Source organism: Equus asinus, chromosome 20 (genome assembly GCF_041296235.1).
Source record: "Equus asinus isolate D_3611 breed Donkey chromosome 20, EquAss-T2T_v2, whole genome shotgun sequence".
Taxonomy (NCBI): domain Eukaryota; kingdom Metazoa; phylum Chordata; class Mammalia; order Perissodactyla; family Equidae; genus Equus; species Equus asinus.
This window is the reverse complement of record NC_091809.1, coordinates 43,140,837-43,157,899: the sequence shown is the minus strand read 5'-3', so window position 1 is coordinate 43,157,899 and position 17,063 is coordinate 43,140,837. Positions and strand designations below refer to the sequence as shown.

The window sequence follows — 17,063 nt, the reverse complement described above, 5'->3', positions numbered from 1 at the left end:
CTACTCAGATAAATTAGGGAGCCATCATATACAGATGGTATTTCGAACCCTGGGATGGGATGAATTCTCTAGGGAACGCTTTAGATAGGGAGATGAGGTTGGAGTCCTGGGGAACTCCAGCATTAAAGGTCAGGGGATGAGGAGGAACCAACACAAGCGCTTACAGAGAAGCAGCCAGAGAGTTAGACAAGACTAAAGAAACAGTGTCTTTTCAGAGGACAAACGGAGAGTGTTTCAAGTAGGAGGGCAGAGTCATCTCTCGGAAAGAAAAAGAAAAATTGTTTGTACATACTACGTGCCACACATATGGAGTATGCTGTTGCTAAGTGTGGTAGGCAGAATTCTAGGATGCCCCCAGGATTTCCCACATCCCTTGTGTTTATGCCCTGAATAATCCCCAGGACTGTGACTACATGGATTTTACCCCAATGATGAGGTTATGCTAAATGGCATAGTGATGACCTATTCACATTGGCCCCTTTTAAAAGCAGAGTTTTTCCAGCAGGTTGCAGAAGAGAAAGTCAGAAAGACAGAATCCAGCTTCTCCAGAACAAAGCAAGCACCATGTTGTGAATGGCTTGTGGGGGCACATGGCAAGGAACCGTCAGTAGCCTCTGGGAATGGAGAACAGGCCCCGGCTGACAGCTTTCAAGAAAATGGGCATCTCTGTCCTACAACCTCAAGGACACGAATTCTGCCAACAGCCAGTGATCTTGGAAGAGGACCCAGAGAGGCACTGCAGCGCCAGCTGGTATCTTGGTTTGAGCCCAGTGAGACCCTGAGCAGAGAATCCAGCTCTGCCCGCCCCAGATGTCTGACCTACAGCAACTGCGAGATAATAAATTTGTGTCTTTTTAGGATGCTAATTTTGTGGTGATTTTTAATGCAGCAATACAAAACCAATACCCTAAGCAAGACTGAGGATTTAAAAGCTTATGATAAAGAGAGGGCAAAATAGGGGAAAAGAGGGTGACTGGAGAAAAACGGAAAGGAAAAGAGGGAGGGGAGAGAAAGAGGGGAGAGAGATGACAAAAAAATGCACCCATATGAATATTTTCAGGAACTATTAATCTAAAGTAAATAACTCTCCTCCTTGTAGAAAGGGAATTCAAGAAGGGAAACAATGATTTATTGCTGAATCCATGAGGGTTTCAGAGTGAATGCATGGCCAGACCGGAAGTCAGTCTGCTCCAGCAGACTCATTTGGGGACTTCTGCTTCCCTCCGTTCAATATAGGATCCAGGGTTTTCTCCCCAATAATCACCAGCCTGGGTTGGGTTTCTAGGGGCACAAATTCCCCTTTTGCTCTCAGCATGAACTACCTTCACAAATCTCTGCTTTTTTTTTTTTTTTTTGGCTGAGGAAGATTTGCCCTGAGCTAACATCCATGAAAATCTTCCTCTATTTTTCACTATGTGGGCTGCCAGCACAGCATGGCCGCTAACAGAGCGGTGTAGGTCCGCAGCCAGGGCACTGACCCCAGGCTACTGAGGCAGAGCACCCTGAGCTTAACCACTAGGCCACTGGGGCTGGCCTCTTACTTTTTTTGATACGGTCCAAACTGTGACATGTTCTTGACTTGGAGATCCGAACAGGAAGGCTGTGGTCCACAGCACAGTTCCTATTTTTCTGGGCTATTTAGAGGAAGCAGAGGCGGTCATAGGAGACAAAAGCCCTGGGCTTTTGTTTTGCCTATATCTTCTCCAACTGTGTCACCATAAGATATTGTTGACCTTCTTGGACTCTCACCTGCAATTTTGGGAAAATTCCACTTCTGACTTATTCCTAACACAGAGGGTGGTGACTATAAAGTGAGAAATGTGGAGAGTCATCCGAAGTATTACTATTTCAGCTCTGAGTATGAGCTCAGTAGCTTATAGTTTATTTTAATCCCAAAGGTTCTGCATTAAAGTCTGTTAACATCCTAGTCACATAGGACCTGCCCTCCAATATCACAATGTTAGGATGTTTCTTCAAGTAATTAGAGACACAGAGAATTGGAGAATGAGATTGGTTGCCATCGTAGATAATATTATCATAAAGGTAAAATTCCATTGCAGTGAATATTATTATAGTATTATACTTCAACGCTATCTTGAAATGAGCACTTTCCCTAATTATCTAAAACAAAAAAAGAAGCCTGCAACGGAGAGAGAATGGCGTTCCTTTTTGGTGAAAGTGTTTGATTGTGAGCTATCTGCAGGAGAAACGGGGAAAACCTGAACTGAGCTGTTTGCCCCTCTGTTGTCCTATTTTGAAATAAACATTAGCCTTCAGAGTTTCTTCTTTTCCCTCTTCCAATCTCACAGTGGCTGAAACAATATTTCACTTGACATCTGAACCACCACCCTCATGGAGTTGTCAGGAGGAGCAAAGTAGAGGTGGAGAGAGAATCGAAACACCTTCCTTTCAGGGAGTGGAAAGTTCATTCGCTGAGGAGAGAATGGACGCAGCCATGTTTTATCTCCAGCTTCTGCAGACGGGAAAAGTGGCAACACAGCCTAACAAATCCTCATTATGTGTGCACACGCACAAAGACATAAAAGGAAAAAGAGAAGAAAAAACAGTCTCATAGCTTTTTCCATAAAAATATTATACTTTGGGAACCCAGCACCATTTAAAGGGTCGATAAAATGATTTGCTTTTTCAGGCAAAAACAAGAGAAAATGTTGCAAGGAATTTGACTTCCGTGACTATATTTAATAGCCAAGTTCATTCATTCAGCAGATATTAATTGAGCACCTGCAACACTGGGATGCTGCAGTCACGATACGGAAAAGGCTCCTGCTCACGTGGAGTCTGTGTACTAGTGGGAGAGACAGGATGAATGAACCGACAGTATATAATATGTCAGGTGGTGGAAGTGCTGTGAAAAAAATGGAGCAGGGTAAGGATATTGAGGTGACAGCTGGAGGGGTGGCTGCTATTTATATAGAGTGGCCAGTGATGGTCATACTGATAAGGAGACATTTGAGCTAAGAACTGGAGGAAGTGTTGAGGGATCAAGCCATGTGACAACTTGGGGAAAACCATTCCAGGTGGGGGGGGGGGGCAGGGGGAGAAGCAAATGCAAATGCCCTGAGGCAAGAGCACATTTGGCTTTCATTCATGCATTAATTTATTCTTTCATACATTCACTATTTCAATCACTTTTTTCTTATAAATAATAACTTATGTACTTCTAGGGAACATCTTTTTGTTAAACTTGTACTTCTTTTTGGTTAAGAAATGCACATTTGTTGACTAGCTACTATATATTTGGCAGAGGAGGAAAACATATGAGTCAGGAAAGAGTCTTACCCTTAAAATGAGTACAACCTATTCTGAGAGGCAAACATAAACAGATAAATGTAGTACTCCAGGAGGCTTCATGGTATTGTGAAAATAGCACAGGCTTTGGAGAGAGAGATCCTAGTCCAGCCATACCTATCCCTGGGCAAGTTATTTTCTTCTTTGAGACACAGAGCACGGGGCAAGCAATGCCCACTTTGTAGAATGCTAGTGAGGAATAAGTGAGACGACATATATAAAGTATAACAGCAAATAGCAGGCCTTCAATTAACGTGACTTCTCTTCCCCCTCTGCTATAATAGGACAACGTGGCTAACTAGTTGAACACATACTGTGAACAGTACATGCTCATACTCCTCACACTTGGCACATTTATTGTGGTTAACCGATGATGGGCCTGTCTCCCATGCTAAACCAAGGTTTTCTTGAAGATAAGCGACATGAGTTAATAACCACTGTTTCTAGTGTGCCCAGCCCAACGTCTGGCACATAGTAGGGTATTCAGTAAATGTTTACAGAACGACTGGAATTAATGAGTGCTCGGGATAGGAATGGTCAGGATCATTATCTGCCATAGATAATTAAATAGAAGTGCAGAAAAGTTAAGTTGTTTATTCAGATTATACAGCAGGGGTCAGAAGTCAGTTTTTCTATATGGTCTATACAGGGCTGGACCATTTAAAAATTATTTAAAATACTTCTGAATATGATATATTTCAGAGGCCAGCCTATACTTGGAAACATACAGGGCCCTTACACGCATTTCTTTTACAATATGTTTAAGTAATTAGGAAATGGTAAACCTTTTATTCTTAATGGCAATGGAAACATAATTCAATCCTGTGGATAATGCAGAAGATCCTATTGTCCATTAGTTTCAACTTCTCTTAAGTGGACTTAACTTCATTTTCTCATCCTAGTCTTGCTCACTCTCAGGCAGAGAAAATGAGCAGATTTGAAGGATACCTGGCACATAGTAGATACTCAGTAAGTATTTGTCGAATGAATAAATGAACAGTTACTCACAACCATTCCCTAAGATTCTGATATTTACTTCCGTCAAGACGCCAACTCCTCAGGCTTCTCATTCACCCATTTTACTGCCTCCAGGTCATCGTCCCTGCATCCCTCATTAACCCCTTGATGTCCTTACCCCTGGAACTGCTGTAGTATTCACCACAATAGAGTCAACCCCCATTCTGCTCCTCAATGGCACAGCATCATGTGAGAGGGTCTCAGAATGCTGACGGTGTAGACTAACACACATCCACCCCATCTGACTTCAGTAGGTCCTTCCTGGTGACCTTGTTATTCATATCTTGCATTTTTCCTGGTATCATTGCTCCACATTTTTCCAAAGTTTCTTCACGTTCTCCAAGCCACAGTCTTATTTTCTCCCAGCTATTAGCATCAGCAGACTATCTCATTTCTACTTCACTAGGAGCATGGAAGCCAGCAGTGGCTATCTCAGCACAAGTCAAATCAGATCCGTCACATGTGCTTTCTGATCCCCTCACCAACTTGCTTATTTATTAGTCTCTGTTCATCCCTGATCCTCCCTCTTGGGCTGTCTTTGCATTTTGACTCTTCAGTCTTCTGTTGACTGTTTCCAGAACTTGCCATGTCCTTGGCTCTGCTTTTGCCTACTCCCTTGCCCCTCAAAAATTAGAGGCTTTAAAAAACTCCATTTTATCACATCATCCAATTTTCCCAGATATTCAGACAGGGCTTGGCTAACTGGTATCAACTTTGTCACTTGGTGGCATTCAGCTGGGGACCGGCCTGAAGAGTCCAAGCCAGCTTCACTCACATGCCTGGCACCTTCGTGAGGATGGCTGGAGGGCTGGGCCCCACTGGATTCCTCTTCCTCTCCAAGTAGTCTCAGAGCCTCTCCCTATGACCTCTCCAGCAGGGTAATTGGACTTCTTGTTTGACACCTCAGGGCTCCCAGAGACCAAGTTCTCTTAAAGGCTAGGCCTGAAAATAACATAATATCACTTTTGACAGGCTCTAGAGCTCAAGATAGTCATAGGCCAGCCCTGATTCAAGGGAAAGTGAATTAAACTCTACCTCTTGATGAGAGGTGTGTCAAAGAATTTGTTGTATTTTTAATTTATTATTCCTACCCATATTAGAATTGGAAAGTAATTTCCATGGACTCATTGGTGGCTAACCTTGGCCCAGATACCCTTTGCTTGGCTTGCATCCATGCTGGCACTGAGATAGTGAAGGGACCACACTCTGCTCTGTGACCTTGGTTATGACTGTTTTTTTTGCTACAAATTATTTTTTTATTATTATTATTAACAGACAATTTTTTTTAGAGCAGTTTTAGGATTACAGTAAAATTGAGAGGAAGTTACAGAAATTTCTCATATACCTGCCGCTCCCACATACGAATAGCCTTCCCCACCAGAGTGATAAATTTTTTATAATTGATGAACCTACATTGACACATGATTATCACCCAAAGTCAATAGTCTACATTAGGGTTCACTCTTGGTGTTGTACATTCCCTGGGTTTGGCCAAATGTATAATGATATGAATCCACAATTGTAGTATCATACAGAGTAGTTTACCTAAACAGAGTAGTAGCCCTAAAAATCCTATGTGCTCCACGTTCTTCTACTTTTGTAAGGTAAAACTGGAGATGCACCATCTAGATCCCTCTATGAGGAGGGATTACTGCCCAGATATAGGGAATGCAGAGAAGAGCTTCCAGCTGTCAGCATCTTCCAAGTCTGCCTTAACTGCAGAGAGTACCATCTCCCCTGAGATCACGCCTTTCCTGGGGCAGCGCACATCCAGCGACTGAGCGATGCAGGTGTATAAACGCCCAGGCACTTTGATCTGGCCATTTTCCCCGACACAAAACAACTCTGAGTAGTGACACTCACCCCAGAGCTCTCCCTTGGGTTGATGGAGGTCTGCATTGCAGTTTTACTTTCCCTTCTGCCAAATATGGCTTCTCCCTTCCTTTCATAGGTGTTGATTCCCAGTAACCATCTTGCAAACCAAACTGTCTCAGCATCTGTTTTCAGTGTACCCAGCCTGTGACATACCTCTGTGACTTTATAACTATATTCACGTACGCATGTGTGTATACATATACACATGCACATGCATTACATATATAATATATATGTACATATATAAAACATTATACATATATAAATACATATACAATTATTTTTATATATATGTATACGCACACACACACACACGTATATACATTCACACCCATCCTGCTGTGAGAAGAGGTGATTCTGTTCCTATCCAAGGCTAACCACGTTTAGTTGATGTTGGTTGTTTCTGCCCTGTGCCTCATTTCTCCCTAGTCTGTTGGTCAAAGCCCGCACCTTTTGTGGGAGAGTGAAGAAGAGCTCCTCCTTCATCCATGCATATGTTTCTAATAGGGACTATCAACCCTAATTCTTTGTCTTCTCCCTCTTTCCTCGACCATTTGGCTGGGCACAAAACTCAGACTGGGCTGATCAGAGTCTTTATGGCATTCAACTGGAGCTGGGGAGAAAATCTTTCCTTTGTGATGGAAAAGGTGAAAAGATATACGCCAAGATCAGCCCATGGAATGGGTCTACCTATGTTTTTCTTCATGGGAGAGAGGATGGAAGATACATAGAGCATGGCAGAGATGAGACAATGGTCCTGGAAGCATCACATCTCTGGGTACAGCCATCTCCAGCTACACTCCTCCTCTTGCTGGCTGTGTGAGCCAATATATTCCTGTTTTGCCTTAAGTTAGATGATGAAGGCATACTGTCACTTGCAATCAAGAGCCCTGATGAATAGATCCTTCCAGTTTTGCTCTCTACTCTATGTCTTTCTGTCCTTTACAGGACCTTTCTCATTCACTTATCCCATCTTTTAGTGTCTATATTCTGTTCCTCTCTACTGCTGCTTCCCCTTTGCATAGAACAAACATAGATCTCACCATCGGTGGCGAGAAGACTGCTCAGTGAGTTCCAAGTTACATTTCTGCTCTCATCTTTTGCTGCATGGCTAAATTTCTTTTAATAGTGGGACATACACACCTCACATCCTTCATTTCCCTAACATCCTACCATCTGTCTTCTGTCCTCACTGCTCTACTGAAACAGCAATTTTGAAATCGGTTATCTAGGAATGGTCACAACAAAACAACCTTTCCTCGGTTTCATTATCTTGGATCTATTTTTGGCATATGACACTATTAATCACTGACAACCTCCTCCACCCTCTGGCAAGACACGGTCTTGTACATCTCTTCTTAGAGGCCCTACATTCCTCTGGCATTCCTGAGGAGTGAGGTCCTGGTGCAGTCATGAGGGAGGAGATTTAGAGCATAGAGAGGGGGAGGCTTACCTCTACTTCAGAGTCAAGAGGAACAGCTATAGAGATGTCTTGGGGAACAGTGGTTGGACATTGAGGGACCTTGATTGGATGACTTTATTCTTGTCAAGGCCATCTGCCTAAATGTGAAAGACTAGGTGGAAATGTCAGTCTTGAAGAAAGCAGATAAATGTTAGAAATATTGTAAATTTGCAAATTCAAAAGAAGTGAATAATATGGTTATATACCAGTAGCAAGGGCCCAGATAAGATAGCTTGCATGGATTCAATGAAGACAATTTCATAGATTTGACAAAAGTCCCAATTTAGGGGAAACCAGTTAAGTGACGATTGCAAGCTTAGAGGTATCATGCAAATGACTGACCAGGATCTGGACTGGGGGTGACACCAGAAGAGGCTCTACACCTCCAGACCATGGCAAATATTAGATTAGCAAAGTTGAGGAAATAGAAAAAGTGATGCCAAAGAGGTGAAGCAGAGAGATCTTAGAGTAGAAAAGCTCCAACTGATGACATGAGCCATGATGTGGCCAACTTCTGCATTAGTGGTTCTCAAACTTTTGTGCATCGGAATAACCTGGAGTGCTTGTTAAAGTGCTAATTGCTGTCCCCACACCTAGAAATTCTGATTCAACAGGTCTAGGGTAGGGTCTGAGAATTTGCATTTCTGACATGTTTCAGGTGATGCTAATGCTGCTGGTCCAAAGACTATGCTTTAAGAGCCACTGCCTTGTTTTGAGAAACACAAAGTATATGAAAGTCATTGATAATAAGGAGGTTAAGATCCTGAGGGGCCAAAGTCATCAATCTTCAATACAGTCTTGGTGTGCTGAGGGAGTCTCAGGCGAACAGGTGCTCCAGGCATCAAGGGTCAGAAGACTACATCAAGGAGTGAGGGAAGAGAGTTACAAGGAGAAGGGCTCTTGTTAGATGGCTGCAGGACAATGCACTGCAAGGGAGGCAGAGAGCAACTGTGACCTTCTGTGATTTGGGCCTAGGGAAAAGAAAACAGCTTCTTTGGGAAAGGGGTTTGAGAACTATTTATAATTAAGGGAAAGCCACATTTCCATTCAGACACAGGTGCAAAGAATGCTGGTGCAAGGGTTCACAGCAATATGGGAGTTTACTTGTTAACAGAACAGGATTCTATAGGTACCTAAGAAGAGACGAATTGAGAAGATGGCATGGAATATGAGGGGTGATGGAAAACTGATTTGGATGTAAGTGGGGCTGACTGAATGGGAAAGGACAAGGTGGGTAGGGTCTGTGCTTAGACTGGAAGTATGGATACCAGAGCCGAAGTTAGACTGAGTTTGGGGCCAGGGTAAGGTTGCAGACCTGTGTGAGTGATCAGAGAAGGAGAGTGCTGAATAGGCATTCTACCTTCATTGTGGGAATTCGAACCACCCCTCTGTTGTGTTATGTGAATATCTGTCTATGTCTGTCTCTGCTTTGACAATGTCTTCTTGGCTTCTGATGATAATAGTGTGATTGGGTAGAAGGTAGACAAAGGGTATTGTGAATGGCGACCAGAGGCCAGGCTGAAGCTACGCCTGTATGGATTTTTTTTACCCTAAGTGCTTTGTAGTATAGTGGGCACAAGTAAATATTTGTTGAAATAATTGATCCATACCACCGAGCCCCTTTACCGTCATCATTGTTGCATAGTACGGCTTGTGTCTGATTGCATATGGCATTGAGTTAAGAATTGTAAAAGGGGAACATTAGACTCATCTTAGAAGTCTAATGGGACAAACAGTTTGAAGCAATCACAGCACTGGTTACTCTGCTATAAAGGGGAATAAGACTGAGCTGAGAATCAAGATTCCTGTTTCTACTCTTTTTTGTGACTGGTGGTGTTTGGTTCTGTGGTTTCTTGCAGTTGGAGACAGTATTGTACAGTGGAAAGAAAGTGGCTTTAGAATTAGACAGATTGTGATCCCAGTCCTAGCTCAGCCCGTTAGGCCTTGGGAAAGTTATCCAATCCATCTGGTCCTCAGTGTCTTCATCTGTAAGCGAAAAAAAGGAAATGATAATTGCTCTCATAGGATTGCTGTAAAGATTAAATGAGACAACATATATAAAGTTCTTAAGCACATTCCTGGGACATACTAAGTGCTCAATAATCTAACTTAATTCTTTTTCTTTCCTTCCCCAGCCTCCACTTTACCTTTATAACTCCATACATTTTTAGGGGGTCACAGAACTATTTCACTATGGGGAGTGCAGGATGTTGATGAGCAAAAGACCTCTTGAAGCACCCACCTTACAACATACACTTCTTGCTGCTGTGGGAATAACTCCCCTGTTTGGCAGGAAAGTTTCCTCTGTGTTCTTAGCTCCTTTTTCATGCAGTACGTGCTTGTATAGCAGGGCTTCGATGTTCTAGAAAGGGAAAGCCTCTCAGAAAAAACAGGGATTACATTTCCCTGTACATACGCGCGAATTTGAAATTAAGAGGAAAAGGCTTTGCCAAGTCTGTGTCCTGCTTGGTCCCTTGTTCTGAACCTGAAAGTTCTTGGCAGCTCTCACGGCACGCACCTCCCTTAATCTGTCCCTGGACGGGACGTCCGTTGGAAACTTACAGTTTATTTTCCTAATGCTTCATCTTTGTGCACTTCCCTGATGGTGTCAATTAGTAAAAAAGTGTAAAGCCTATATTTCCAATGGTCCCACTCCATGGCGAACACAGGCCGGCAATAACTTTCTCTGATGCTGTGAACACTTTAACACTTTGTTTCAAAACAGTTTGAGAAAACCCTATTTATAACAAACTCTGTGTATACTTTTAGTGTCCCAGAAAAACTTGGGTAAAAGTCACCAAAGTGGACTGAGGAGGATGGGGGTGGGGGCCCTGCCATGCTTTCTGAATATTTCTTTCCTATTTGGGGACTTTGGTGGGGGAAGAATTACTCCATGTGGAGTGAAAACTAGGGTTTACGAAGGTTTTTGCACTAGGAATTGCTACGACAAAATTTAGACTCCAGAAAAAATCTTCTACGCACTTCAGTTGAAAATAAAATACGAATGGAGTGAGCTGACATCCTCTTTCACTTACTATGTAAATGCCAGCACTGTCAGTGCGTGATTTACTTAGGCCTGTCTTATTTTGTTTCTGTCATAGAATGTTTCTCTTTAGATTCCTTGAGTTAGATGCTGCACGTCAGGAAAATAAATTTATAGAGTATGAGCATGAGAGATCCGCCTTGATGCTTTTCTTTCTTACAGCAGTGCATATGTGTATATGTGTGCATTTTCCAAAGGACATGACCCTGATGCTTGGGATTATTTTCTTTATATTTTGAGGGAAGATGAGAGTTGTTAGGGGAAGTGGGGGTAGCAAAATCTGAACAAAGTTGGCATTCCTGCTTCGAGGGGGCACATTGTCCCCATCCCTTCCCTGAAATGGTCTTTCCCCATGGTGCATTTTCCCAATGGGCAGTGGGTTTTGTTTTGTCTGCAATACCAAATGTGATGCCCCATGTTCTTCTCTTAAGGGAGAAATTTAGAGAGAACAATGATGACAATACCCTTAAGAGCGTATAAGGTTAGGGTCCTAAGGAATCGGCAGCATTAGGAGCCTGCAAAGAAAACAGGAACACAGGCTGGGATGAGCAGCCTCATCCTGAACTGTCTGCAGCCTCCCTTTATCAAAGCACTGCCCTTGCCCTTGCTATTTTGCCTCTTGGTTAGTTTGTGGGGTCCCTGCACACACTGGTCTCCAGAGACAGAGGCAAGCTTATATTTATATGATGAGTCTTATCTTCTTTCTTGCAAGCTCTGTTCCCAGAACAGATTGGCCTCGTTCAGGTTCTTGCATTCATGAGCACCAAAGTAATCTGTATTTTCACTCGGAGGTCTCAGGGAAGCCCGCAGCCAGGCAGGTCATCCTAGTTGTTCCGGATCAGTCTTTTCTGAGGAAGCGGTGCTCAACGTCGGGGGCCAACAAGCTGGCGGTGTGCTATTGTCCCAGTGTTCCTCACTTCACGTAGAAGAGCAAATAGTCCTTCCTCCATTACTATTTCAAAGGGGGTGGGGGGGGGGGGGGATGTGGGGTGGAGGAAGGAGTAGGTCATGAATATTTAATTGGGGAAAAGTAGGAGCACATTATTTGGATAGACTACTTAATAGCATTGCTAGCCCCTCCTCAGATGGCGGTAGATGCCGCATCACCAGCTAGCACCAGACGTTTGCTCGCTTTCATCTTTAATCATCTCTTCTCGGTTTCCTTTGAGTGGGGATATGCGAAGGATCCTGTCTCTCCATCAAACCGCATCTCTAATTTAAACAGCTGTTAATAAGGGTTAAATCTGCAGGCTGAGCTGGCCCTTCACTTGTTACTTGCAAAGGGGGAAAAATCAATGGAGCAGGAAGCCAGAGGGGCGTCCATTTTGAAAAGCCGTAATGAATTACGTTTCCTTAGTAAAGCTGGCAACCTCCAGTTCTGCTCCCACAGCCTCCCTTTCACATATCCAAGCCCTCTGCGACACATCAAATTTAATGAGACTGCACAGATCTCAAATAAGGAAGGGGAGCGCTGCCGCTGGGGCACTTTATTAAAGAGGATCAGAGAAAACTCGCTGGCTTTTAAAAGGAGCCCTTAAAGGCAAAGGATCTTTTTGGGCGGGTGGAAGGAGATTCCTGATTTCAATGTTTCACGTCTCCTCTGGAGCACTTCAACATCCTAATGCAGTATGAGCTTTGGGGTGTCAGCATTAGCAAGCAGGTCCTAAACCTTAGGACCATTGAAGACCAAGAGGATTGTGGTAGGTGATTAGGAACGTTTTATTTAAGCGACCCCCGCCCCCGGCTATTAGAAGCAAATGGAGAGAGAAGCTCTGTAACTCTCTTCCATGTGATGAATCATTGTCATAACCGTATTTTCTAAATCAATAATTAAATCACTTATTTGGCCAATAGAACTGCACTTATGCAGACAACGGACAAGGAATTTTGAAATCTAGAAAATCCTGTATATGTGTCAGCTATAGATTTAAGGTTTAAGAGCATTATCTGGGCATCAGGAGATTGGTGCTAATTTACAAAGCTTCTGTAATAAAATGCTGTAACTCGGATCTTCACTTTACTCGTTTATAAAATGAGAGGGTGAGGATAATCTTTAATTCTCCATTTAGACTTAGAGCTCTGAGTCAGTCTTGGAAAACAGAAGAGATGATGGTGCTAAACCAGGAAAACTTGCGTGAGCTAGACAGAGCTCTAGAGAAAAGCTACACATCTCCTTGGTGAGTCCTTACTAAATTCTCCCAGAAAAACTATTCTGGCATGCAGAGCTCCAGCTATTGCGTTCCAGAACCTCTTTTTCTTCTTCTAATCTCTATTGACAAGAAGATTTTTCTTATGTCCTGTGTGAGAAAAATAATAATAAAATGATAGCTGACATTTAGGACACTGTTATCACGTGCCACACATTAGGCTGAGTGGTTTCTGAGCATTATATTGAAAGGCGTGGTAGATAAGAACCCAGACTGGAGCCAGCCTTCCTGGGTTCAAAACATCACTTTGCCACTTCCTAGCTATGTGACTTTGAGCAAGTTACTTAATTAACAATGCCTGGCATGTAGTAGGTGCTATAGAAGTGCTAATGTGATCTCATTTAAACCTCAAATTAGTCCGGTGAGGTACGTATGATTATCTTCATTTTACAGACAGGAAACCCATTTTACAGACAACAACTTACCTGAGATCACCTAGTTGGTGAGAGGCAGAGCTGGGAATCAAAACCAGGCTTATCTGCTTTGAAAGCCTGAGCTCCCAACCAGTGTTCTCATGCTCCAGTTTGCTCTTTGAAAGTCTTCTTTGTGCTTTAGTGGAAGTGAGATCAGCCAGCATTGTTGGAGTAGGGACCTTTATTCTCCCCTCCACTTCTCTATCTCAGAGCTCTTGGGTTTTTCTTTGCTCAGCCTTCCCAGCCTTTCATTTGATCCAAGTTTTGGTAGGCTTGCACCATAATTCCTGTTTCAATTTCTTTCCTTATTTGTATGGATTTCTCTTCAAGGTCGTTGAATCTTTTCCTTGAAATTCCATTTTGAGACCTGCTTATGATGTCCCCCTCTGTGCCCTTGATTGGGTGAGGAGGGAGGCAGGCCAACAATAGTGATGGAGGGCAGGCTCAACACTCTTAACGGGGATTGAAAAGGAACCAATCCGTCAGGTAGGTCTGGATCACTTTGCATCCCAAATATCAGCTTTCTGGAGCACAGAAAGAAGAAATAGCAGTTGAAAGAAAGGATGACAAAGAGATTCCATGTGAAAATGAGAAAAAGTCCTGGAGTATGGGTAGGTGAGGTCAGAGAATGAGGCGTTGTAACACTGTGACCTTAGTAGGAGAATACACTAGAGGAGAGCAGTGAAATTAGAGTCTTATCTCTTTGAGGGCAGTATTTTGTTTATTTTCTTCCCTGTTGGAAATTAATATAAGTTGTTCAAATTGAGAGTCCTGAAGTTGTCCCAGGGTGATGAAATCAGCTTCTTGGTCCATCTACCTGTCTGGCTTCATACTTTAGCTCATGGTCTGATTTCATCTCTAGGTAGACAGAGGAGAGACACCTTATGCATATAGTTTGCAATTTATTTTTTTATAGTGGTGTGTTCTTTGTGTCCTATATCTTCCTGTGGTGGTGCATCCTGTTTCTCTGCTCATGCCGCCATCTTAGTCTTAAACTTCCTGTGTGTTAGAATCACCTTTTCTCCTCTTTCCTCTGTGTCTCATGGCTCTTGCTCCAGTAAAAGGCACTGTCTGTATTGACTGCTTAGAAGAGTCTTTATTAGAGTAGCTGAGTATTCACAGAGAGGACTTTCCTCTTTCTTCTGCCATTTCTAATTCTCAGCATCCAACCCTGGCAGTCAGTAGACTCTGACAATAGATGGAACCAGAATTATTTAGCTTATGATGAGCAATCTCTTCATGTAGGGTTAAGACCAAATTAATTAGCCCTGTGGATTGCAGCGAGTGCCTTCACCTGCTCTAGAGAACTAAGTGTGGGGCTTCTTTTGAGCCTGAGCTGGAAATGGAGCCAATGCGGAAGTCTGAGACATAACTCAGGAATACACCAACAACTGCCAGTAAATTGGTACAACATAGGGACCATAACAGCAAGATCTCTACTCAATTCTGAAGCACTGAATATTGACTTAACTCTGCGTTGTCCTTGGTCATATTGCTCTGACCAATGAAGTAGGGGATGGAAAGGGAGAGAAACTTCAAGGATACAGATAGACTTAATGCCGGTGAAAACTGCATTTCTAGGCATAAGAAGCTATCTAACATCCAATCAGTGTGCTGGGCCCTGGAACAAAGTGAATACCCAGGGTTTGCTTGACTTGATAGCTCCTGCAGATATACCACACCCATCCTCTTTCTCAAATAGAGTAAAGAGGTTCATAATTTGACCCATGAGAAGCACGACATTTTTAGCTGACAGAGGATGGTGGATGTCTGTAGTTATACTTCCATAGCTGTGGGTCCATAGTCCCCAGTTGTGGCACTGAGATCTGAAGTGAGACACTGCAAAGATCTCTGTTAGCTTCTTGCAGAAAAACTACTACTCTACTCTAGTCTGGGAGTGGTTTACAGGGCTCTAAAGACAATAGATTTGGACGGAATCATGATACAACTTGCCTTGCTTGCCTCTTGGTCTTTGGTTTAAATTTTTCTGGTTGGGAAGTGGATATTCACTGGTATTAATCCGTATCCACTGTGTGCAGAGCTGATGATATTTGCCATGTCACGGACAGAAGGGTAAGGAAGAGAATGTTCTGCTTCTCATCAGGTACTTGAAGACACAGGTGAATAACCATAGACATCAGGCAAATGACATAACCTAGCTGGGCCTCAGTTTCCACATCTGTAAAATTAATTAGTATAGTACCCATTTGGATTCATTGGATTCATTTTATTGGATTATTTGGAAGATTAAGATATTGTGTATAAATCCCTTAGCACGTAGCATATATGGAAAGAAAGTGCTCAGTAGGCACAATAATAATCACTCTTGATAGTATGCATAAAGAATGGAGTGTAGCAAGCTACTTGCAGACAAACTCCATGAAAGAGCTTCTTGCTGAAGAAACAGAGATCCAGAAAGATCATCTTGAGGTTTAAGAGTAAACTCCGGCTTTATAACGACAAAAACAAAAACAAACAAAAAACTCCCCCAAACTGTCGGATCAATTCTGTGATTTCACAACTGGTTAATTTTGTGAAAAATACTTACATGTGTAAAATCGCACGTGCTGGTTCACTTACAATAATTGATCCCCCATGGTGCATGTGCGTGTATTTACTGCTGCTCTGTTCTTCACTAAGATTGTGAACTTTGGCAAGTCTACTGGGCTTTCTAGGGGGAAGAAATCTGGGATGGTTAAAAAGTGGAGGCAAAGGTATGAAAAGCATCTAAACTTTAAAAAATTAGCACCAGTCCTAGTTGGCAGTAAACTAAGGGACTTGGCCATGGTAGATGCTGGCCAGAAGAAGGTCTCCAGAAGAGCATTTATAAGGGCGCAAGGGGACAACTCAACAATAAGCCCATTTTGCTGCTCAAGGGCAACACTTGAAGACTATTTTCGGTGCCAAAGCCTGGGACAAGCCTGGGTACAAGGATTGAATTGTAACTTTCTAAAGCTACTTCAACAAATATAGTGAAAAGGAATTGGGGAGCTGTGGGGAAAGAGAATTCTGTTCTCTGGTCAGAATGGCTAAGCCATCACCCGACATCCCACAACCCCACGTTGAAAACACTCCTGTGATGCCTTGTCCCTGGGCAGAGTTTCCAAGGGCTCCTCCATTGCTTTCCCTCCTCCTTCCTGAAAAAATGAAGTAAAGAAAGAAAGCAAAAATGATGGGAGAGTGGGAAGGAAGAAGGAAGGAAGGAAGGAAGGAAGAAAGTCTCCCCAGAAATTAAGGCATTGAGTACTTATGAAGCTTAAGTCAGAAAAGGGCAAGTTGAGGGTTAAAAATCTAAAAAAAGAGAATGCAAAACATCAGGACTCAACAGTGCCAAGAGGTTAGGTCTATTGAAAAGCCAAGGACATTTGGCTGAGTGTGGTAAGGGAAGCGGTATTAAATTCAGGCATTTCAACCCTGCAACTTTGGGCAAACTTCAAAATGAACAGGTTAAAACTCTAGCTGTGGTGCAGAGCGGTGTTGTATGTCCGACAATCCCCAGGGTCTGCCCTGCCTCCCCCTCCCTTAAGTCCCCCGTGACTCCCCCTCCCCATGAGGGCAATGAAGGAATGTAGGTGGAATCCGCCCAGGCTGGGGCTCTACCAGGGGTAACAGAATTCACAGCCCTAGCGGCCAGCTCTGAGTGACTCAGAAAGACAAAGGATTTGCAAGGCGGGGGGGAAAATATTAACCACCTTGTTACTGGGTTCTGTACCTGACTCCCAAACTTCAAAATGTTT

At 43.0% G+C, this 17,063-nt stretch overlaps 1 long non-coding RNA gene across 3 annotated transcripts in view; it reads left to right on the top strand.

Moving 5' to 3' along the window:
• Positions 1 to 860, top strand: part of LOC106832786 (uncharacterized) — a 98,090-nt gene extending 97,230 nt beyond the window's left edge. For all 3 annotated transcript variants that reach the window (XR_011495656.1, XR_011495655.1, XR_006516665.2), the window contains one exon: positions 506 to 860. This is a non-coding gene — a long non-coding RNA (uncharacterized lncRNA). The remainder of the gene's footprint in view (positions 1 to 505) is intronic.
• The last annotated feature ends 16,203 nt before the right edge of the window (positions 861 to 17,063 follow it).